Raw genomic sequence first — 24,134 nt, forward strand, 5'->3', positions numbered from 1 at the left:
TTTTATTTTTTATGGCCTGTCCAACATCCGTGGCCCTTATATGTGTAGGCTAGATGAGATGGGTAATGAGAATGTATTGGTAATTGCAAAATCTGTCGTATCAGTCCATCCGTCCATCACGCACGCAACCATATATGGCCGTCAGTCCATCACACCTTGTGACACGCTCCATATATGGCACGCTCCATATATGAAGATCACGACACTGACCTCATTAAACCCTGGATAGCCATACAAGTAGAAGACTGGATCATCACCTATATGCATGTATGGAGCAGGCCAGCAACTCTACATCTGACCTCAAACCTCAAACCCTTAAGATCTCCATATATGGAGCTGAGCTGTTCTGGCATTCCATATGTTGATCCTCCCCACCCGTCCTTCCTCTTCTTTGTCTCCCTTTTGACTGATACTGATACCTGTCCACTAGACGTTATACTTAAGTTATTAGTGCAGCCGCGCCTGGCAACCGGCGAAAACTAGAGTTCTCAACAGGCCCGAAAATTAAGGCCCGGCTATACCTGGGCCCTCATCAAAACCTGTACACTCAAGACACTGCCCCCGCTGCCACCCTTAGATCTTCATATATGGAGCTGACCTGTTCTGACATTCCATATGTTGATCTGAACTCATCAAACCCTGTACACTCAAAGTCAAAGAAGACACACTCCATATATGGCCAGACCTCATCAAACCCTGTACACTCAAGACACTGTCCCTGCTGCCACCCTTAGATCTTCATATATAGAGCTGGCCTGTTCTAACATTCCATATGTTGATCTGACCTCATCAAACCCTGTACACTCAAGACACGCTCCATATAGCCTATGGCCAGTACAGAATTCATTCCATATGTTGATCTCACCCACCATGCCAGAGCGCCAGCGCTAGCCCAGCAGTCTGCCGTCACCCGGGCGGATGCGTGCACGCAGGGTCGCTTCTCGCCCTCAGGGCGTCTTACTGGTTTTACTGTCCAATGAAATGAAATGTGCCAAGTTATTGTGGAACATCTTGGTCCATTAGCACAAGACATCCAAGGTACTAACATTTCTGGTGTGTAATGGCACGAGGGATCGACCCCCAGAAAAAGACCACCCCCAAAAAATGGCGTGCGCAGATGTGTCCTTTTTTACGTTTGAGCACCTGCCCCCTCAGTGCTCTCTGCATGGCCCTGGTGTTGAATGGGTCTGAGCTTGGTGATGTGCTTGGAGGACACAATGGTATTAAATGCTGAACTGCAGTCAATAAAAAAGAGCATTATCATGCACTGTATTTAGAATCAGCTTTATTTTATATCACATTACAGGTTGTGTTGTTGGTTTGTGCTTGCTCAATAATTTTGTAGTTTTCGTGAGACAAGAGGGGATAGAAATAAGAGCAGGAGAGAAAAGAATGCACACACTGAAACCAGTGGCGTTTCCAGGAATTACATTTTGGGCTGGCAAGAATTACATTTTGGGCAGACAAGATGTGTTAATTGTCGTCCCCCCGCGCACAATCAGTAGCACTAACGTTTTTCAAAGAGATATACCTGCCAGATAGTAGGATACAAAGGCTGAAAGGCATGCATTTGCATTCGAATGGGTGATTGAGGGTCGTGCTCTACCGCAACGGCCAGTCCGCTGTCCACTAATAGTTCTCAGGTCTTGTTTTTGTCCTCAGTGTATGGATTTTGGCCAGGCAGAAAATGGATTTGGACAGGCGGACGCCTGTCCTCGCCTTATTGTAGATACGCCACTGACTGAAACTGGTTACATAATCAAATCTATTCTAAATTAATGGTGTTACACAAAGCCGAAAACTAAGCTCCAGTTTCACTATGAAGTTAAGAGACACACCACTTCTTCTCACAGATCCATGGACCAATTAATGAACATTGTCCATTGCTCCATCCAGTCACCGTATTGTCGAATGCACAGTTCTTGTCTTCATCGTTAACAGGTTGTCCACTGGACCAGAACCTGCAGAGTAATAATTAATAAACAACAGAATGTATTTAACCACATCCACTCAGTGACTCACATACAGTGACTTTGATAGAATATTAGAATTACAATAGAAAACAATTGAAAATGTCTCACTGTGTTGTCAGTGGTGTTCCATCCACCCATGTCCATTTGCCCTCAGTCCTTTTCAAACCAATCCAGGGTGTATTTGCCCAATCGCCCAATCCTCTGATGAATTCCTGATTATTTGTGAATGATTAAATCATCATTAATATATTGATGATTTAACTCTAATCTATTACAGTATCGTAAATCACATGTATGTGGATGATGGACACCTGCACACGCGCGCATGTGCACACACACACACACACACACACACACACACACACACACACACACACACACACACACACACACACACACACACACACACACACACACACACACACACACACACACACACACACACACACACACACACACACACACACACACACACACACACAAATACACTAACCAGTTTTTCTTTGCTGTCAATGACAGCCAGGTCTGCTCCTGTCTTCAGACATTGTTCTCTACATTCATCCCAAGATTTCTTTTCAAGAACATGTGCATTATAGGAGCTTCCTCCAAACATCTTCCATCCAGTTGCAGGGCATAGCTTGTCTGAACATCAAACAAGAGCTATTAGAATTGACATTATCAAACAGCAGTTTTATATTATAATTTATAATTGACATGATCAAACAGCCGTTTTATATTAGAATTGACAAATCAGCCAGCAGTTTTATATTAGAATTGACTAAATATCACACACCTGGGGAAAAAAGAGATTAACATTTTAAGGCACCCGCTGTATACTGTAGTGGTTACATTTGTACATTCTTCTAAGTTCAAATAACATAAATCTATAATGAACCTGCAATGACGATACACTTTTTTTTTTATCCCTGCCAATAATTTAAATATCAATAATATATAGATTTTATGTCAAAACTAGGCCTCCCTCCCTTTTTTACTGTGTTTTTCTCTTGTTTTGTGCTTTTTGTAATGTTGCTTGTTATCCGTATGGACTATGGATGGAAATTAGCATTCCTGTAACATTATTATAATGTGCAACTGGGGGATATATTAAAATGAATCACTAATATTCATATTCCTTAAAAAAAGTGTGTGTAAAGTCTCTCACCTGCTTGTTCTCTCTTAAGCTGGTTTACTTCAACTGGTCTCTCTCTATGGTCAGGTTGTTCAATAACTGCTTATTGTCTGAATGATCTGCATGAAAGGAAAGGAACACAGTTGTTACTACTGCTAATGATGAGTATCATAATCTATGTTGACTGGGAAACTAGGAAAGATGCGCTGTCCCGTCCAAATAAACATGTGTTTATTTTGTGTTGGTCGAGTTGGCTTTGTATGACGCTTATAAGGTCTTTAATAAATACTTTTTGAAATGTCTATGGGAAAAAAGCATTGGGAATTATTTCCTGGGCCTGGCGTCGTCATGAAAGGGGGCGGGACTGTGAATCCACAGAAGAGTGCCCTGGGTGTGGCCATTACTGAGGTGTACCATTAACTGATTATACACCTGGCCTACAAGGCCATCCCCTCCCCCTTTTTGAAACTAGCTCCTCGCCACTCGCCCTACACACTTCCACTCGGTTTGAGCATAGATGTATAAATAATAGAGACGATACTGGAATTCCCCTCCCATCCATTTGCATTGCATTGCGTCTATTATTTATATATCTATGCTCAAACCGAGTGGAAGTGTGTAGGGCGAGTGGTGAGGAGATAGTTTCAAAAATGGCCCCTCTGTGGATTCTAGGGCAGAGCAATGGGCGTGGTTTCCTTAGATATTTTTCCATGGAGATTCACAAAAATATTTATATAAATTATTTGAAGCCTATAGAATCATGCCATCCAGGATCAATCATGCCAAAACCTTTGATTCTGTGATTTCTTTTTAACAACTAAACAAAGGGTATTTCCCCCCCACAGAATCAAAGGTTTTATGGTCATGACTCATGAATGACCACACGTCACACCCACCCGCCCTTTTAAATTGAAATGTGGACATTTCCTCCAAAATTCTAAGATTTTCCAGAACTTTTCAAAAAGTGAAAATAGCCTTATGTGAGCTTGTATTTTGGCTTTTTCACTATATTTTAAGTGGTTTAAGTGGTTAATTTCATAATCGTTTTCCCTTCATAGAAATGTATGAGTCAAAAGTACAATATTTGTCTTTCAAATAGTGGAGTGAAAGTCATACACAAATACTTGGATACCTTTATTTACATTTATTTGAGTACTGTACCCAAGTAAATTGACTGTCCATCACTGCCTTTGACCGACTGATACTCACATTGCAGGGCCATGTATGTGGTTCTCACTGCTAGTAGAGCACACAGCACTGTAAGACACACTGCAGCTGCTCTGACGGTGCCTCTCTCAATTGTGATGGCTCTCTGCGCAACTGGGGGATATATTGTACAGTACAGTTCAGATTCAATGTTTCATTTCAAAGAATACAGAGTATATATTATATAGATTAAATTATTTTTTGCAATTGACTGTGCAGAACCCCTTCAATAGGCCTATCTCACAGCCCGTTTTTCACGCCCACTTCCGGTAAATAGTGGTGACTTTAACATGAGCATTTACACGTTTTTTTCTCTGGAGAATCTAAGTACATTTTCTAATGTAAAAATGTGACAGACCAATATTATTATGAAGCAAACAATATGGTAAATCAGCTCGAACAGATAGAACAAACCTTACCTTGAGAAAACAAAAGTTGTAGACTTCTTAAATTACCTCTGTTAACATGAAGCGTCTATGGAGTGACGTCACGCTATCACCACTAACCCCGAAAGGGGGCGTATTAAGGGGGGCGGGGAAATTCTGTGAGATAGGCTTATTTCTGTCTGATGCGGCCTACAGTTGAGAACATGTCTTCACCATGCAATTGTGACCCCCACTTTCGACTTTCACATCATGAAATGAGAGGAGAACTAAAACACAAAGAAAAGAGGAACCCCCCCCCCCCCCCCCCACACACACACACACACACACACACACACACACACACACACACACACACACACACACACACACACACACAGATTAAATAAATGTAGTAAAGTGTACCGTGGTCTCCTGTAGCCTCCTGTGAGCGGGGGTCTTGGACACTTTCATTGACATACACCATGTTCTCCTCCACGTCTGCTTCCTCCTTCTGCCTCTGTTCCCTGACTCCTCCATCGTACCTCACCCTCTGGGATCTCACTGGCTTTCCAGAAATATGTGAAGACATCTTAGAGAACAAAAAAGTTACTCAAATTAAAATACAAGTTTTCTGTTATGGGTGTTGTCTGTTTAATATACGTTAACAATAATAATAAAAAAGAAAAGAAAAGAAAATATTATTAATAATATCGCTGCATTGATGCAGCAACGTGACATAATAAATAATCAAAGCCAAAATATTATCATACAGTATAATAAATAATATATCATTAATATGATTATAATACTGTATGGTGGTCATTGTTTTTTTTATGTTTTTTTTTGTGGCTTTCGCCTTTATTTTATATTTTTTATGGAGGGACAGACAGTAGGCTGACAGGAAATGGGGAGAGAGATGGGGGGAAGACATGCAGTAAAGGCCGTCGGGATCGGGAGTCGAACCCGCGGCACACTGCCAGACTGGATTACCAGCCAAGGTGCCTGGACCACTGAGCCATGGCCCAGGCCATGGTGGTCATTGTTGATAAATAAATCACCAGACTGTATAGGTGATTTATTTATCAACAACGACCACCTAATCATTCATTATCACGCTTATTACATGGCTACTATAATAAAGAAATTAATAAATTGACCCAAAACAACAAAACAAAGTTCAACAACACAGTAATATATAGAAAAGTGTGATGTATCGTAGAATCGAATCGAATCATTACCTGGTGAATCGAAATCGAATTGATTGGTGAAGCCATGGCCAATGCCAAGGCAGTGCAAGTGCCAGTGCCAATGTGCCACCACTCGGAGTGTGAGGCATGAACTTTGGCTATTAACTACTTGAGTGTCAGGGTGAAGGTCCCCAGTTCAAATATATAATATAATAATATTTTTGGGAGTCGTGGACTGAGTAGTTTGGGAACTAACTTAGCTGTTGTCCATATATAGCCTTAAGGATTTCTCCTTAAGGCTATGTTACTCTTGGCTTCCTGCCACCGCATAAAGACTTCAACCTGCATGTCGACTTCTGCAAAAATACAAATAACGACTTCGCTACTCACCAATACAAACCAAAATACGGTTTTGTGGCGGCGAAAGCTTACTTTCCCTAGTGGACGCACTCTGAGCTCCCACCACACGATAAAATGCACTTTTTGGCCCAATTAGTTTTTTTCACAGGAAGAAAAAATATGTTTTAGTTACTCCACTGCACCTACAGATATTGTCAATAGAAAATCCCAATGACAAGAATTTTCCTTCCGGTGAAAAGAAATCATTTTCTGGCCCAAAAAAAAGCATTTTATACGTGTGGTGGGGGGCTCAGACTGAGGTCCACTAGGGAAAGTAGGCTTTCGCCGCCACAAAACCGTCTTTGTATTGAGTAGCAAAATTCTTTCTTTGTTCTTTTTATTTTGGCAGAAGTCTTCATGCGGCAACAGGAAGTCGAGAGTATAACATAGCCTTAAGGAGAAGTCCTTAAAGGGATATTTCACTTTCAAACAACGTTTGGTCATTTTATCGTCTACTCATGTGAAGGGGTCGGGCAGCAAAAATGAATATCAAATATCTAAATACTAATCTGACAGGAAATGGGGGAGAGAGATGGGGGGGGAAGACACGCGGCAAAGGCCGTCGAGATCGGGAGTCTAACCCGCAGCACGCCGTCAGACTGGCTCAGCGGCCTATAGTGTCCAGACGGTTGAGCTAACCGTCCAGGCCACCAAAGGTTTTTTTTAAAGTGAAATATTCCTTTATGGCTATATGGACCAGAGCTATAGGTCTAACTAACAGACGCATACAAAGGCCTGAGTTGCGCAGACATCTCGTGCCACATTTTACAAAATGAATGGATTTACAAAGGGTGCAACCAACATGAAACAACAATATGACTGGGTAAAAAGAATCGGTGCAACCCTGATAGTTAATAATGTAGGCCTACATATAATATGCATTAAGTAATAATAAACATCCTAAAAATATTATCTTACTCACTTCGTCCAATATCTGTTGTCTTACATTGGTCTTCACTGTTCCAGAATAGATTCCGAGCTACTGACCTGAGCAAGTGCTTTTCTTGTGAACATGGGCATTTACTTTCACTTGTGGTGGAGTGGGGTGGACCGTGGAAGCCAACCCCAAACCCGACACCATTGTATTTTCACAAACAAAAGCACAATTTTACTTAATATTTTCTTTTTTAAGAAATCTTAATAATAAACAAATGCCTCACTGTAACAAATCAATGTAGGCCTACTGTACATTGCAGCAGGAAAAGTGTATTGCTTGATTCAGTCAAATTCTCCATATAAAATAAATAAACAAACAAACAAACAAATAAAATACATAAGCAAGGACAAACAATGTAGTACTGTGCGGTGTCTTATAGCCTGGATCAGCATATTTAATAAATTACTATAATATAATGGTTAAAATAAAGATTGATGTGTTATAACTGCATAATGACGCATAACTGTTTCTTTGTCTAGCTGACATGCATAAAGACCACATCCTGTTGCAGAGGACGAACATATGTACTTCCTCTTCTTAGAAACAGAGACAAAACCAAATATTGTCTCTCCATATTATATATAGGACCAAAGGTCAGTTTGCATTGTACATTGTGCAGTTTCAGTACATACTGTACTTTATTGTATTGTTTCTGTGATGGTTTTATTGCTATTTCTTGATGTTTTCGTTGACCCGTGATGCCAAGGGGGTCCTCCTGTCCAAGCATCAGTATGTAACAAATTGGATTAGGCTATTGGAAGTGAGAATGTATGTTCACACAAACACACACTGTGCAGAACATTTTCCAAAGAGTGTACATCTAAGGCCCAAGCCACAGCAGTTGCAACTCCTTGCAACAAAACAGTTTTAAGGCATGTCATACCAATGCAACTCCTTGCAACTGCCATTGGGGTTAATGGTTGCGAGTAGTTGCATGTAGTTGCATGTTGCAAGGAGTTGCGAGTAGTTGCATTGGTCTGGTTTGGGGCTTTAATTGGGCTTAAAAGTGAGGTGATACATTTTGGGCGGTGAAAGTGAATTAATAAATGGACGCCCTTCGCGCGCATCGAGATTTAACATTACAAAGATTGATGGACACCCCCCCCCCCCCCCCCCTTCCCCCTCTTTCCTTTTATTTACTTTATTATTTTTATTCTATTTTATTTGATTTCATGTCTGTTGAACTACTTGATCAAGATGTTGTCTTTCATGTTTACATTTCCTCATTATTATTGTTGTTAGTATTATTTATGATTATTATTTTTCAAATGTGTTATGTATGTTGCTGTCTCCTTGGGGACACAATTTTGTATTGAAAAACTGAATGATGATATATGATGCATATGTATAAAATGTATTGTCTACCCCAGCAATGACAATAAAAAACAATAAGTTGAAAAAAAAAGAAAGTGAATTAATTGTTCTCTTCACATCTGTCAGCAACTGCTTTAGCTGTACCCTGGGGTTTCGTATACTACTTTTTTAAATTCTACTTCTGAAATTCATTTTGACATTTTTTTTAATTTGTTTTCAACTCATAATAACATTATTAGGAAACAAAAATAAAGGGATATTAACTAGACCCATACAAATCGGTCCGCGACCCAAACATGGGTCCCGACCCACTGTTTGGGAAACAGTGCCCTAGCCTAGAACAATACAGATTTTGACGTAGATTTTGAAGTTGGTGGAAACGCTGTATTCCGGTGGAAGGAGACTTATGACTTAACTCTGATCCTATTTGTATCAGTGGTGGACGCCGGACGGTAAGAACATTTACTTAATACAATTCCGAGGTATTTACTTTTACTTCTATTCCACTGCAGCTCAGATCCAAATGTTGTATTTTTACTCCACTACATCAGATTTTGATCATTAACAAAACATCACTTCAGCCCTATACATTTCAGCCAATTGAAAATAACCGATCTACAAGCTCACAATGTTTCGCATTGTGACACATTGTGAGCTTTTTTCAAGCTATTTTCAAAAGATTTTTATACATTTTCCATGAAAACTTGAAATGGGACATTCTGCATAATCAGTAGGCCTATACTTTTACTCTTGGTACTTTAAGCAAATTTTGTGTCCAATACCTTTGTACTTTTACTCAAGTGTATTTTGAATTCCGGACTTTTACTTCTATATTGCAGTATTGATACTTTTACTTAAGTAAACCATTTGAGTTATTTTTCCACCACTGTCTACCCCCTGTAAAGAGGGCTTACTAGTGACAGCAGCTGATAGCATAAGGTTCCAAGCTGAAGTGGAACGATGCAACATGCACTAACTACACTACTACCACAGTACTACTGCACACACCCTTCGAACCACCCGCACCACACACGTACACTGTACAGTGTACACTGCCATGCAGCATTATCTCCGCCAGGCCGACAGGCTAGCCGATCTGCGACCCCCGATCTCGACAGGTTGTGAGCTTGTAGATCAAAATAGTTAAAAAAAAAACACATTTTTCTAACTTTTAACGAAACATACCATGTCACTTTTATAATTTTTTTGTTGTCACATTATCATCAACATCTTTCTGTTTTGCGGATGATTTGGGGACCAACTTGCAAGTTGCAATAACCTCGAGGCCCACCAGTTGCCCCTGGCCCACAGGTTGATATAAGAACCACTGTTGTCCTATCCCAAATGTCAGTTTGGAAGCACTCGTTATCAGTAAAGCAACCTCCTGCTGCCCTTTTGCAGAAAGTGCTTTTCCCTAAAAAAAAGAAAAAAAGGTTTATTTTTATTTTTTTTATTATTTTTTTGAGGGAAAGGGCAAAATATTGTATTATTTTTGCCACATAAGGGTATTTGGGGGGGGGGGGGGGGGGGGGGGGCTTATGTGGGGGGCCAATAAGGGCTTGTGTGCGGGGCAAACAAGGGCTTATTTGGGGGGCAAATAAGGGCTTATATGGGGGGCCAATAAGGGCTTGTGTGGGGAGGCAATAAGGGCTTATGTGGGGGCCAAAAAGGGCTTGTGTGGGGGGTCAATAAGGGCTTGTGTGGGGGGCCAATAAGGGCTTGTGTGGGGGGCCAATAAGGGCTTGTGTGGGGCCAATAAGGGCTTGTGTGGGGGGGCAAATAAGGGCTTGTGTGCATGGGGCCAATAAGGGCTTGTGTGCATGGGGCCAATAAGGGCTTGTGTGGGGGGGCAAATAAGGGCTTGTGTGGGGGGCCAATAAGGGCTTGTGTGGGGGCCAATAAGGGCTTGTGTGGGGGCCAATAAGGGCTTGTGTGGTGGCCAATAAGGGCTTGTGTGGGGGGAAAATAAGGGCTTATGTGGGGGGGGGGGATGCTTATGTGGGGGGCCAATAAGGGCTTGTGTGGGGGGCCAATAAGTGCCATTGGCCCTTCAAGACGAACATTTGAGTAATGATAATTCTACTATCATAATGAATTATCTTTTAATCTGCGATCAGTCAGTTTTAGTTTCAGCTAGACTAATGAGAACATTTACTGTCCAATGACATGAAATGGCATAAGGGACGGACTCCACAAAAAGACCACCCCCAAAAACACATGTGCCTTTTTCTGGAGTTTGAGCCCCTGCCCCCTCAATGCTCTCTGCACGGCCCTGGCTCATAATATGTCTAAAGTGGATTTTTATTAACCAAACACATTGCAGATAGAAAGAGGATAATTCAATCTTTTCGTACAGCTGCAATGTTGGTGCTGAGTTTGACGTTATTTAATTCAATTCGATAGGACTTTTCTGTTTGGATGAATGGGCTGTCTATGGGAAGTTGCACCTAGTTAGCACCTTGCTGGCAAGATGGAAGCCGTGTGCATATCGTCAATTGGCATGGCGGTCCGTTCCGAACCCCTGAACTGGGGGAGGGGTTTGCTGAGTCTGCGATCACCCAGCTCTCCTCAGGCCATCTGGGGATTCAGACTTACAGCGTAGCGTCCTTCGGGTGGTGACGAGGCAGCCCTCCCTGACCTTCACTGCACCATGTGACTGCTTCTAACCTGTGGTGTAAAGTAACTAAGTACATTTCAGTACATTTCAACCACTTCAGCCCTATATACACTTTGGCCATTTGAAAATAGCAGTCACAATGCGTCGCATTGCGACGCATTGTGAGCTTGTACTGTAGATCTGCTATTTTCAAAAGATTTTTACCGGTATACAATTGAAAACTTGAAATTGGACATCCTGCTTAACTGGTACTTTTACTTTTGGTAGGCCTACTTAAAGTGCATTTCGATGCCAACACTTTTGTACTTTTACTCAAGTAAATTTTGAATTCCAGCCATTTGCTTGTAACAGAGTATTTCTCCATTGCAGTATTGTACTGAAACTTTTACGTAAGTAAAAACTGTGAGTATACTTTTTCCACCACTGCACCATGTGACTGCTTCTAACCTGCAGAGAGATGTTGCTGTCACACAGTCAGCACAGGAACAGATGGAACTCTGACCCATACGACTGACAGGGAAGGACACACACACAAGCACGCAGGAAGGTACGCACGCACGCACGCACGCACGCACGCACGCACGCACGCACGCACGCACGCACGCACGCACGCACGCACGCACTAAGAGCAAGAACCATGTCAAAGAGAGAGAGAGAGAAAAGAAAACCGAAGAGGTCATTAAAGAAAACCTCCCTCCACAATCATCAGAGAGAGAGAGAAAGAGAGAGACATGCACACACACACACACACACACACACACACACACACACACACACACACACACACACACACACACACACACACACACACACACACACACACACACACACACACACACACACACACACACACATACACATACACACACACACACCTGACCTGATCTCATCACTCCCTGACCTTTTCGGGTAGAAATGTTGGTTTTCATTTAAATAAATCCTGCATCATGGCTATGAGTGCGTGCAGTGCAGCTTTTTTCTGTACTTTTACTTATTTGCCAAGGTCAGCAGCACCTCACCAATACTGCTGTGCGCCCTTCTCCTGTTTGTTTGCTGACCTGACCTTCACCACACAGGCTTGCCAGAGAGTGAGACAGAGAGAGAGAGACACATGACATTATAGGGAAGACGTTTCAACACATTTCAAACACAAAATAACAGATATACAAGCTACCTTTGTATTAATCTAAATTGGTGAAAATCTTGCTGGCTGAGGGTTGAGGGTCGTTTACCGCCACAACAGAGGGCCCTGTATCGTACATTTTGTTTTGTGGACCCCCCGGCACAGCACGTACTGGCTGAAAATGTGATGACAAGCAGGGATGAAATGAGAGCAGCCTGCTCACAGGGCTGCTGTGACGTGTAAAATGAGATTTCGTTTTTGTAAAGCGATTACTAAGTGAAAAGGACGGTGCCCTCAAATCTGTGTGAAAGCCTCAGATTTAGTTTAGTAACTTTTATCATTAATGCTTGTTTATCACAGCAGGGAAGAGGTCTTGTTTATACTCAACTGCGGATTTTGTAGCGTGGGACGTGCTCCATGAGGATACAGAGGTCATGCTTTTTTATTTTTTGTGGGCGGATTTAGCGACCAGGGGTGCAGTCTCTCGCATTTAGACTGCACTTTGGGCTAATCCGTATCCCGTTGCTTTGCATGATGTCAGTGTTTTTGGAGAAGTGTACAATCAAATCCTCAGTGTTCTTTTAATTAAGAGAGTGCACACTCTCTGAGATATAGTTGGATTAATTTACACTTAGGACTTTACTTTGGCGGGATATGGAGGTCTCTCGACTATATGAGTGACACCTGAGCTACTGCATCAGTCTGGACTCTGGAGAGAAGGAAACTAAAGACCATATGTCAGGAGAGTGAGACCCAGATGAAGCAGACAAACCTTTACTGTGCAATAAGTAATTAACAGTACAAACAAGGTTTCGCCTCACGAGTAACTAAGCTTAAATATGCACGTATACAAGGCCCAGGCAGAGAACGTAGCATGAACAGAGGGCAACAAACTTTTAACAACCGACCCAGGTTCAACTTATGGAGTCTTTTAAAGATGGAGTGCCACATTTTTTGTATTTTTCCAGTTTTTCATGTGTCTATGAGGTGACAGTACTTCATTAGACACCCTGGAGTCGTTTTTATGTGCAATGGTGTATTAACTTTGTATTTAGGGTTTCTTCCTGGAGGCTGAACCCTTGACAGTGGCCAATGAAATAAACAGTAATATAGTGACATCACATTATCAGCCCCTCCCCTAACCCCTACCCCTTTATCATACAACTACAGCTGTGGCCTGTGGGTGCAGCTTCAGTTCAGGTGGATCACCCCCCATCACCACCCACCAGGCAAACCAGGCATACTTAATGAACTGGTGGGCGTGTCCACATAAAAGCATGATTTTAACAAATACTGTACACTTTTTGGAACAAGTTCTTCCTCCTAATAATACCTGATGATCATGTTTTAGGGTGGAAAAAATCGTGGCACGAATTAAGGGAAAAGTTAGGGAGGACAGGCGTGTGACACCATATTATAATGTTTTTGTTGTAGTATGTTCTAATCTTCTATTTGTACCTGTCAAAAACTCTTCTCACATACACCAACATGTACAGTATGTGGATTAGATTTTTCTTCTCACTATGCATGTACATATATGTATAGCCAGGACTATGTTATGCAGTGATAAAACTATACATGCATACAGCAGGGTTCCCCAATTAATTTTCCTCGAGGGCCATATTTTGACTAGGGTCCCAGGCTGGGGGCCGAGTCCGCACGCGTGAGGTCGAGGTCTTGCCCTGAAAATTCATTTTCAGGGCAGGACCCCATTTGAAAAGGATGCCCAGTTTGACATGCATAGGCTACTGACCCCCATTTAATGCCATTTATATCTGGGACCCCCCCCCCCCCCCCCCCAAATTCTTCCGCGGGCCGCCAGGGGCCGCTCCGCGGGCCGCAAATGGCCCGCGGGCCGCCTATTGGGGTACCCTGCACTATAGTGTAAAAAAAATCCTGTACAACCACAGTCTTCTATTGGAAAGCTTCAGTGATTTAATGTTCCTTTACCAGATTTCCCAAGTAACGCTAAAAGGATGCCCTGAGGGCTCTGTTTCCATTGTGGTTATCTCTGTACGTCCACTCACACACCCCAGGTTGAACCACTTAAAATGGAGTTGGAACAACTAAGGTGCAGGAGGTTGGACCAAGCAGAAGACAACCAAACACAACTGAACCAGCCACAGGCAACTCCACCCTGTGCCAACCGTGCCAACCACTCACCAACCTTCAATCAGGCTGACCACTCGATCCTCCCATATATACAATCACTGGGGTGTTTAAACACAAGTTTAAAAAATGGAGGTGTGCATAGTTTCCAGTAACCCTCCCTCTACTCTTCTACCTCTATCTTCTCTCCAGGTTCCAGAGGGGTCTTCTACATATCTCCACACAGGCACACGCCTTGACCCCTAAGCCAAAGTATCTGGGTCCATGACCCCCGGAACCCCCTTTAATCACACTGCCATCCATGTCCTGTGCTCTTGACCATCTAAGCCGCACACTATACACACTTGCGTGTGGTGATGACCTTGGCTTAGATGATCATGCCAGCGCCCCAAATGTAATTCGTGCCCCTGCGGCCATCTAAGCCGTGTAGTGATGACCTTTAGATGATCATGCCGGCACCTCCAATGGCATCTCCCGCCCATGGCCATCTAAGCAGCACGCTCCACGCTTGCGTGTAGCGATGACCTTAGATGACCATTTCGCACTCTGCATCCTTGGCCGTTTATGCCGCATGTCCCATGCCACGCATGCGACACGCCCATAAACGACCATACCCCAAGTTATTCAATAAACAACCCTAAAACTATTTTTGTATTTTTGCTTGGTCTTTCCTTAGTGAACCCTATACCTGGTTGACCGCAGTCCCTCAGGGCTCTGTACTTGTGCTTTTTCTGTTCACTCTAGTCTACATTCAAATATATCTCACTGAAAATAGCCGATCGACAAGCTCACACAACGCGCAACATGACGCGTTGTGTGAGCTTGTCGACCTGACCACCGTCCTAAACCCAATATACTTGGTTGGCCGGAGTCCCTCAGGGCTCTATACTGGTAAACTTTCTGTTTTCGCTCTACATTAAATATTTACTAGACCAAGTAGAGTTTCTTTAACTCCTGTGCATGTGTGAGTCCTGATGTCTGCAGCAGTTTGCATGCATGTACAGGCATACTGTATGTGTAAAATAGCTCGAACCAGTGCTGGTTATGTAGTTAGGACCCACGACAGTGGTGTTCGATACGAACTTAACCGGGATGTGGAAACCTCCAATGAAAAGCTCTATAATTTGCTTGGCCAGATATTCCGTCCTATCCAACTGACTCAGGCCAAAGATATTAGAAGATATTCTGCCACCTTAAGTCTCTGACTGTAATCCTTTTATACTTTTTAGTTATATGTGTGTCATAATGACAATGCTATCCAATCGCATATGACGATGACACACGTGTACATCCCTATATGGGGTTCCCACATCAATCCGATGTCAGCATTGGATATTTCCATTATCTCCACATATGGGCCATAAATCATCATCATATGTGGAGATCCAAGTGACAGCCTTTTATCCCCATATATGGAGATCCATTTGAGAGCCTTCGCAACAGCCACCCCCAGATTTCCCATGGAAATATGTAAAATATCAAGAAGGCTTGAACAGTTCGCCCATTGCAAGCGTACCTGGCCCTTGGGCCACCCCATCGAAAGCGTACCTGGCCCTTGGGCCACCCCATCGAAGGCGTACCTGGCTCTTCGAGCCACCGCATCAAGAGCGTACCTGGCCCTTGGGCCACCCCATCGAAGGCGTACCTGACTCTTCGAGCCACCGCATCAAGATCGTACCTGGCCCTTGGGCCACCCCATCGAAGGCGTACCTGGCTCTTCGAGCCACTGCATCAAGAGCGTACCTGGCCCTTGGGGTGCTACTACCGTACCATGCATGATGACTGTTCGTCTCCGGTTATGCTCATGGTCATTTCTGCAAGAGTGACCGTCCAGCCTCCTTGCTGGACTACTTCGGTCCCTATGAACCTGGACTTCTGGTCTGTCAGCTTGCACTTTCATCTCGATATCCTATCGGTGAACAAAGCCTCTGCCGTCCTCCGACTGCTCCGACATCTATGGGAAGGTTGATATAGCTCCGATGCCCTTGCATCATCATGCTGTCCAGACAATGCTCTCATGATATCCACCAGAGCGTTCCGCTTCCGTCCTCCGACTGCTCCAACATCTATGGGAGGGTTGATATAGCTCCGATGCCCTTGCATCATCAAATGGCCCTTGCATCATCATGCTGTTCAGACAATGCTCTCATGATATCGCCACATTGCCACCCCCAGATTTCCCATGGAAATCTGTACCATATCTAGAAGGCTTGAACAGTGGACCCCTCAGGCCACCCCAATACAAACATACGGAGGCTTGAACAGCAAACGTCAGCCATTCACGCCACCCCATTGAGGGCATCCAAGCGTCCCGCTTTCTTCCTTTGATGTTACGGTGGGTCATAAAAACCTCAAGATCAAATCACATGCCACCCATTAAAGGCGTTCCCTGTCAATGGGTCAGAGTCAGCCAACCCATGCAGTTCCAGTTTCTTCTTCTTCTTCTTGTGGGGTTTATTGGCAGTTGGCACAGAATTGTGCATTACCGCCACCTACTGGTTTCTTTCACCATACACTTATCTGTGACTTAAAATCAAACATTGTCCACCCAGTGATCCCATCCCTTATAGTCCATTCAGTTACTCAGACACTTGAGTCTGAGTCCCTGTGAATTCCTCCCTCAGCACACTATCCAGATCATCCCCAGTGACGTCATCGACATTTAAAAACCTTTTTGCTGCTTCCAGTACAATTTTGATCCTCTCCGACTTCCTCTTTATTTCCACCGCACAGTTTATTACCATAGCTATAAAGGCTAGGAATTTTGTTTTGTCCATACAGATCTCATTTGCGTGCACATTCCCTTTTTCCACCTTCTGCCTTCTTTCGGCCCCACTCTCTTTACTACATCCTTCCACTTTCTTTACAGCTTCCGCATATGACATGCCCCATTCTCCTCTCATCTTATGCACCGTCCTCTCCTTGATCTTCCTTGAGCACTGGGCCAAACCTGCATGATGCTCTCCTCCACAGTGAATACAATTTGCTTTCGCCTCTTTGCAGTCCTCATTGCAGTTGTCTTTCCCACACCTTCCACATACTTTATTTCCCCTGCACACAGCCGCTACATGCCCATACTGCTGACAGCAGTAGCATCTCAGTGGAGCTCTCTCGAAAGGTCTGACATAATAACTCATATACTCCACATATATTCTCTCTGGTATCTCCCCCTCAAACGTTAGACACACAGCGTTACTGTCCTCCCGTTTTCCTTCCTTGAATCGCGTCAGCCTCCTTGCCTCACAAACTCCTTCCACTTCCAAAAACTGTTCACATTTCACTGATAGTGGTACGCCCCCTATCACTCCCTTCTTCCTTCGATTTCCTCCCAAATGAAAAATACTAACTTTCCTCCCCTTGAAGTTCAGTCCGTCCCCTGCCACTGCGTTCTCTGCCTGATCTCTATCCATACAATCTATAATGACCATTCCACTCCTGGTAACTCTTACAGATTTGACCCTGCCCAATATTTCCTCCAAAGCTTTCCCTACCTCTCTTGGATCACCAAACAGCCCGTCAGCCTGCTCCTTCGCTATCATCTCGACCGCATAACCCTCACTTCCTTCATGGCTTTCTGCCAGGCTTCCTCCTTTCTTTCTTTTGGTTTCGGTGCCCTCTCAGTTCCTCCAAGTCATTGCCTTCCTTGTCCAATTCCTCCACCGATACAGAAGGTGAGTACGCCAGGTAGACCGTCATCCCTCAACCTCCTCAGCCTCCGACGTAACAGAGTCATCACCTTCCCAGTTCCAGTTTGAAGTAACGCCCTTTTGACCGTATCAAGGGTGGTCCACAACTTCGGACCCAGGCTTCTACAACACCACGCCACCCCTTCGGCCCTGGCGTCTATAACACGACGCCATCACTTCAACCCTGGCGTCTACAACACCACGCCACCACTTCGACCCTGGCGTCTACAACACGACGCCATCACTTCAACCACGCCACCACTTCGACCCTGGCGTCTACAACACGATGCCATCACGTCAACCCTGGCGTCTACAACACGAGGCCATCACTTCAACCCTGGCGTCTACAACACGACACCATCACGTCAACCCTGGCGTCTACAACACGACGCCATCACGTCAACCCTGGCGTCTACAACACGAGGCCATCACTTCAACCCTGGCGTCTACAACACGACACCATCACGTCAACCCTGGCTTCTACAACCCGACGCCATCACTTTAACCCTGGCGTCTTTCAGGGAGGTGATCATGTCCAGTGCTCTCTCTCACTCTCTCTCTCCTGCACATCACCAGTGCTCTCTCTCTCCAGCACATCACCAGTGCTCTCTCTCTCCAGCACATCACCAGTGCTCTCTCTCTCCTGCACATCACCAGTGCTCTCTCTCTCCTGCACATCACCAGTGCTCTCTCTCTCCTGCACATCACCAGTGCTCTATCTCCAGCACATCACCAGTGCTCTATCTCCAGCACATCACCAGTGCTCTATCTCCAGCACATCACCAGTGCTCTATCTCCAGCACATCACCAGTGCTCTCTCTCTCCTGCACATCACCAGTGCTCTCTGGCCCTTGGGCCACCCCATTGAAAGCGTCTCGCCAGACCTTCACCAACTGTGTCTTCCTGGTGAACGAGACCCTCGTCGGATGTTGTATCTTGCTGGTGAACGAGACCCTCGTCGGATGTTGTATCTTCCTGGTGAACGAGACCCTCGTCGGGTGTTGTATCTTGCTGGTGAACGAGACCCTCGTCGGATGCTGTGTCTTCCTGGTGAGCTGGATCCTCGTTGGATGCTGTGTCTTCCTGGTGAGCTGGACCCTCGTCGGATGCTGTGCTGTGTCTTCCTGGTGAGCTGGACCCTCGTTGGATGCTGTGTCTTCCTGGTGAGCTGGACCCTTGTCGGATGCTGTGTCTTCCTGGTGAGCTGGACCCTCGTCGGATGCTGTGTCTTCCTGGTGAGCTGGACCCTCGTCGGATGCTGTGACTTCCTGGTGAGCTGGACCCTCGTCGGATGCTGTGTCTTCCTGGTGAGCTGGACCCTCGTCGGATGCTGTGTCTTCCTGGTGAGCTGGACCCTCTTCGGATGTTGTGTCTTGCTGGTGAGCGGGACCCTCGTCGGCTGCTACATCTTCCTGCTCCTCGTTGGCTGCTGCTTCTTCCTGCTCCTCGTCGGCTGCTGCTTCTTCCTGCTCCTCGTCGGCTGCTGTATCTTCCTGCTCCTCGTCGGCTGCTGCATCTTCCTGCTCCTCGTCGGCTGCTGTATCTTCCTGCTCCTCATCGGCTACTGCATCTTCCTGCTTCTCGTCGGCTGCTGCATCTTCCTGCTTCTCGTCGGCTGCTGCATCTTCCTGCTCCTCGTCGGCTGCTGTATCTTCCTGCTCCTCGTCGGCTGCTGTATCTTCCTGCTCCTCGTCGGCTGCTGTATCTGCCTGCTCCTCTTCGACTGCTGTGTCTTCTGCTCCTCGGTAGATTCCGCCATCGGTGGTATATCCATCGTAGTCTTGATGTCCGAGCCTGCTCTGCTGTCCCAAGAATCGATTCCCATGCCGTTTTAAAGATGAACTCTCCTGTCCTACGCCGGGTCCTTCAATCTCTGCTGGTCATGGAAATCCCACAACGTCGGGTCCCTGGCATCCAACCAACTGATGCCCAGAACCTCCGGAGCCCACCTGCTCCGAAGGCGAAGTGTGTCCCACCACTTCGGATCCCTGGCATCTAACCAACTGATGTCCAGAACCTCCGGAGCCCACCTGCTCCGAAGGCGAAGTGTGTCCCACCACTTCGGGTCCCTGGCATCTAACCAACTGATGTCCAGAACCTCCGGAGCCCACCTGCTCCGAAGGCGAAGTGTGTCCCACCACTTCGGATTCCTGGCATCTAACCAACTGATGTCCAGAACCTCGAAGTGTGTCCCACCACTTCGGGTCACTGGCATCTAACCAACCGATGTCTAGAACCTCGAAGTGTGTCCCACCACTTCGGGTCCCTGGCATCTAACCAACCGATGTCCAGAACCTCGAAGTGTGTCCCACCACTTCGGGTCCCTGGCATCTAACCAACCGATGTCCAGAACCTCGAAGTGTGTCCCACCACTTCGGGTCCCCGGCATCTAACCAACCGATGTCCAGAACCTCGAAGTGTGTCCCACCACTTCGGGTCCCCGGCATCTAACCAACCGATGTCCAGAACCTCGAAGTGTGTCCCACCACTTCGGGTCCCCGGCATCTAACCAACCGATGTCCAGAACCTCGAAGTGTGTCCCACCACTTCGGGTCCCCGGCATCTAACCAACCGATGTCCAGAACCTCGAAGTGTGTCCCACCACTTCGGGTCCCCGGCATCTAACCAACCGATGTCCAGAACCTCGAAGTGTGTCCCACCACTTCGGGTCCCTGGCATCTAACCAACTGATGCCCAGGACCTCCAGAGCCCATAGACTCTGGAGGCAAACGTCCAGAGCCCGTAGGCCCTGGGCCCAAATGATGATTGTTGAAGCGCACCTGCTCCACAAGCTATACCACCTGGTGTTGTAACCTCCTGGCTCCTGGGGAATCTGTCCCACCACCATCCTCTAAGGCCTCCGACATCCTGTTACTGCCGTACGCCCTAATCCGTTCTCGAATGGACCATGTAAAATAGCTCGAACCAGTGCTGGTTATGTAGTTAGGACCCACGACAGTGGTGTTCGATACGAACTTAACCGGGATGTGGAAACCTCCAATGAAAAGCTCTATAATTTGCTTGGCCAGATATTCCGTCCTATCCAACTGACTCAGGCCAAAGATATTAGAAGATATTCTGCCACCTTAAGTCTCTGACTGTAATCCTTTTATACTTTTTAGTTATATGTGTGTCATAATGACAATGCTATCCAATCGCATATGACGATGACACACGTGTACATCCCTATATGGGGTTCCCACATCAATCCGATGTCAGCATTGGATATTTCCATTATCTCCACATATGGGCCATAAATCATCATCATATGTGGAGATCCAAGTGACAGCCTTTTATCCCCATATATGGAGATCCATTTGAGAGCCTTCGCAACAGTATGCATCATGAGATGAACAATGAGGCTGTACAGCAAAATGTGCAGTATTATATTCATCCTCAGGCTATTTATAGCTTCACTTGATGTTGCTCGGGATATGATAAAATGCGAATCCAGCTAAATGCGTGTGTGTGTGTGTGTGTGTGTGTGTGTGTGTGTGTGTGTGTGTGTGTGTGTGTGTGTGTGTGTGTGTGTGTGTGTGTGTGTGTGTGTGTGTGTGTGTGTGTGAGAATGTCTTAGTATAACCAGAAACCATGCAGTAAGCATATGTTACCTTTTCGTTTGAATAAACAGTTACGTGCATGGTAGAACATAGTACAGCGAGCTAGACTAAAATAAAAATGTAATGTCTGCTAACTTGGCTAACGAGCACATGGATAATCTTTAGTTTCATACATTCTGCAAAAAAAATGTACTTTAAGTACATTTTTATAACAATACTTTTGTTCTTTTTACTCAATGAAAAGTTGTGTTCCGGACTTTTACTTGTAACAGCTACATTTCAGTATTGATACTTTTACTACTAAGTACAAAATGTGAGTACTTTTTCCACCACTGGGTTCTATTTTTCATTAACTGAACAGTAATGGTATCTGGACATACAAGGTTTCCACCCGACAGCCACGACATGATAAGAGAAACAACCATGGGTCACTAATTGGAAGTGGCTCTGGAGTCTGGACAAAGACCATCAACCCCAATTAGAAATCTCACTGGGGAAATTAACCTTTCTACATACGGTCAGTCCATCATGTATGAGAGAGAGAGAGAGAGAGAGAGAGAGAGAGAGAGAGAGAGAGAGAGAGAGATAGTGAGTAAGAAGCCTGGCTGCAAGAGGCATGCCTGGGTGTAGAAAATAAAGCACATGTTGCCAGTCAACAGAAAGACTATTTTTATTCAGAATGGTGGGGAATGGAAGAAAAAGCAACACAGATTCTTCCCAGTCTGGGGCACTCAGCGGCTTATCTGTAAAAAGCAGAGAGAGGTTTAGTCTGCATTAAAACAGTGCCAACAGGCAAAGCACTGTCTCCATGTCTCTCTCTCTGTGTCTCTCTACCTGTGTGTCTAGGTCTAGGCCTTCTTGGCCTGTACGTAGGCCTACTCAGCTATAGTGTTTCCATGGGGTACAAAGTCTACAGTATGAACAGCAGCCATATTGGAAATCATTAAGTTGGGCCTCTTCCTTACTTCCTTCACAGTGTTACCAACGTTGGCAACCCCCAGAAATTAAAATAAGGGACACCTATTCCGGCCCAATTCGCTACCTGCAGGATAGCGGCACTCAATCATGAAGCTGCAACACTACAGAAAGAATTAGCATTTTTTATCTAGATGAAAAATTGTTATAGTGGTAAAATCTTGTCAAGTTATAGTGTAAGAAGCAATTCGCACAACACCCAAACCACACCAAAGGGTCGGGTCGGGACAAAACGGTTCTTACGGTCAACGACACCAATGCAACTCCTTGCAACTCTTCTGGTGATGATGACGGCATGACGCTATATAGGGATTGAGATGGAAAACGTGTCATTAAAAATGATTGCTTTACTTTACAGCATTCGTCTGCTGGAATAAAAAAAGCTTATAGCGTGTGAAAACGTGTACGTCACCAAGAGGGGGGCGGCGTCTGAAAAGCTAGGGACGGCCCTCTCGTGGGCATTCAATTCTAGCCCACATCACTCAGAATAGAGTGACGGTGGTATGTTTTTGTAAATATTGAGCTCGTTCTTGGCGACAAGATAGTGATCAAACACCAGTATGGACAGAAAGAACGTCGGGCCCAAATACATTACAAGGACAAGGAAAATGTTGTGAACAAACACGGCTGTGCTTAGATACTTTATTGAACGTTATGTCTCTGCGCCCGTGCGCCGTACAGCCGAGATCCAAGCCATTCTACATCTTTTTGTAAACTCGTCAATCTGGGTTCCTTGATTCTGTCTCCATGCTGGAAAACTGAAAATGTAATTCCGTTTTCTGGCTCATTCCCTCGACGTGACCTGCTGTGGCACTTATTTACTGAGCAAGTCTGCACCATTGTAAGGTCAGTTTAAAAAAAGAACGTATACAAGCACACCTGATAGTCGCTGCCTCAATGTAAACAAACCAGACAAGGCAACAAGTATGGCGGCCGCTACCACGTGACACATATGTTGACGCCCCCTCCAGGAGATTTTGGTACACACTATTGGGATCCAGCCTGGGATCCACAGTCACATCAGTGAATGGCAAAGACAAGGTGTCGAACTCTAGTGCACTCTTATGACGATATTATTGCAACACAAACTAGACTATGCAGGCTAGTACGATTATGTCAAGCTTTTAATTCTTGTTTTTGGTGTTACAAGACAATCTACAAACATTTTCACCATGCCCAAAAGGTTTCAACACCAGGGGCCTGTTCCACGAAACTTGGATTAACTAATCCAGGATTTAGGCCAAAACCAGGCTTTTTAAATCCTGGTCTTTACAGCCTGGTTTATTCTGTTCCACTAAAGCCAAGCGAGGCTTAGAATGGGCGGATTTATCGAGCCAGGATCATAAAGCCTGGCTGAATGCAGAGCCTGGCTTTTTGTTTCTAGACCCATTTGGTGGAACACAGATTTACTGATCCTTCTTCTTCATGGGGTATTATGGCAGTTTGCATCATTAATAGTTGCATTACTGCCCCCTTCTGTATATCTCAGTATCATTACTAATCTATTCAAGACTTACTGATACAAGGACTTAAGCTTCTAAAATAAATACT

General features: G+C 44.9%; 2 long non-coding RNA genes across 2 annotated transcripts; both read right to left on the reverse strand.

Moving 5' to 3' along the window:
- Positions 1–1,391: 1,391 nt before the first annotated feature.
- Positions 1,392–3,197, reverse strand: LOC306943881. Its single transcript, XR_013792456.1, has 4 exons — positions 3,139–3,197; positions 2,467–2,615; positions 2,082–2,185; positions 1,392–1,961 (listed from the first exon to the last, which is right to left on the reverse strand). It is a non-coding gene; the product is annotated as an uncharacterized lncRNA (long non-coding RNA).
- A 1,119-nt stretch (positions 3,198–4,316) lies between these two features.
- On the reverse strand, positions 4,317–7,247 carry LOC306943883. Its single transcript, XR_013792458.1, has 3 exons — positions 7,185–7,247; positions 5,100–5,265; positions 4,317–4,425 (listed from the first exon to the last, which is right to left on the reverse strand). It is a non-coding gene; the product is annotated as an uncharacterized lncRNA (long non-coding RNA).
- Positions 7,248–24,134: the final 16,887 nt, after the last annotated feature.

Source organism: Electrona antarctica, assembly GCF_951216825.1.
Source record: "Electrona antarctica genome assembly, chromosome: 19".
Classification (NCBI taxonomy): Eukaryota; Metazoa; Chordata; class Actinopteri; order Myctophiformes; family Myctophidae; genus Electrona; species Electrona antarctica.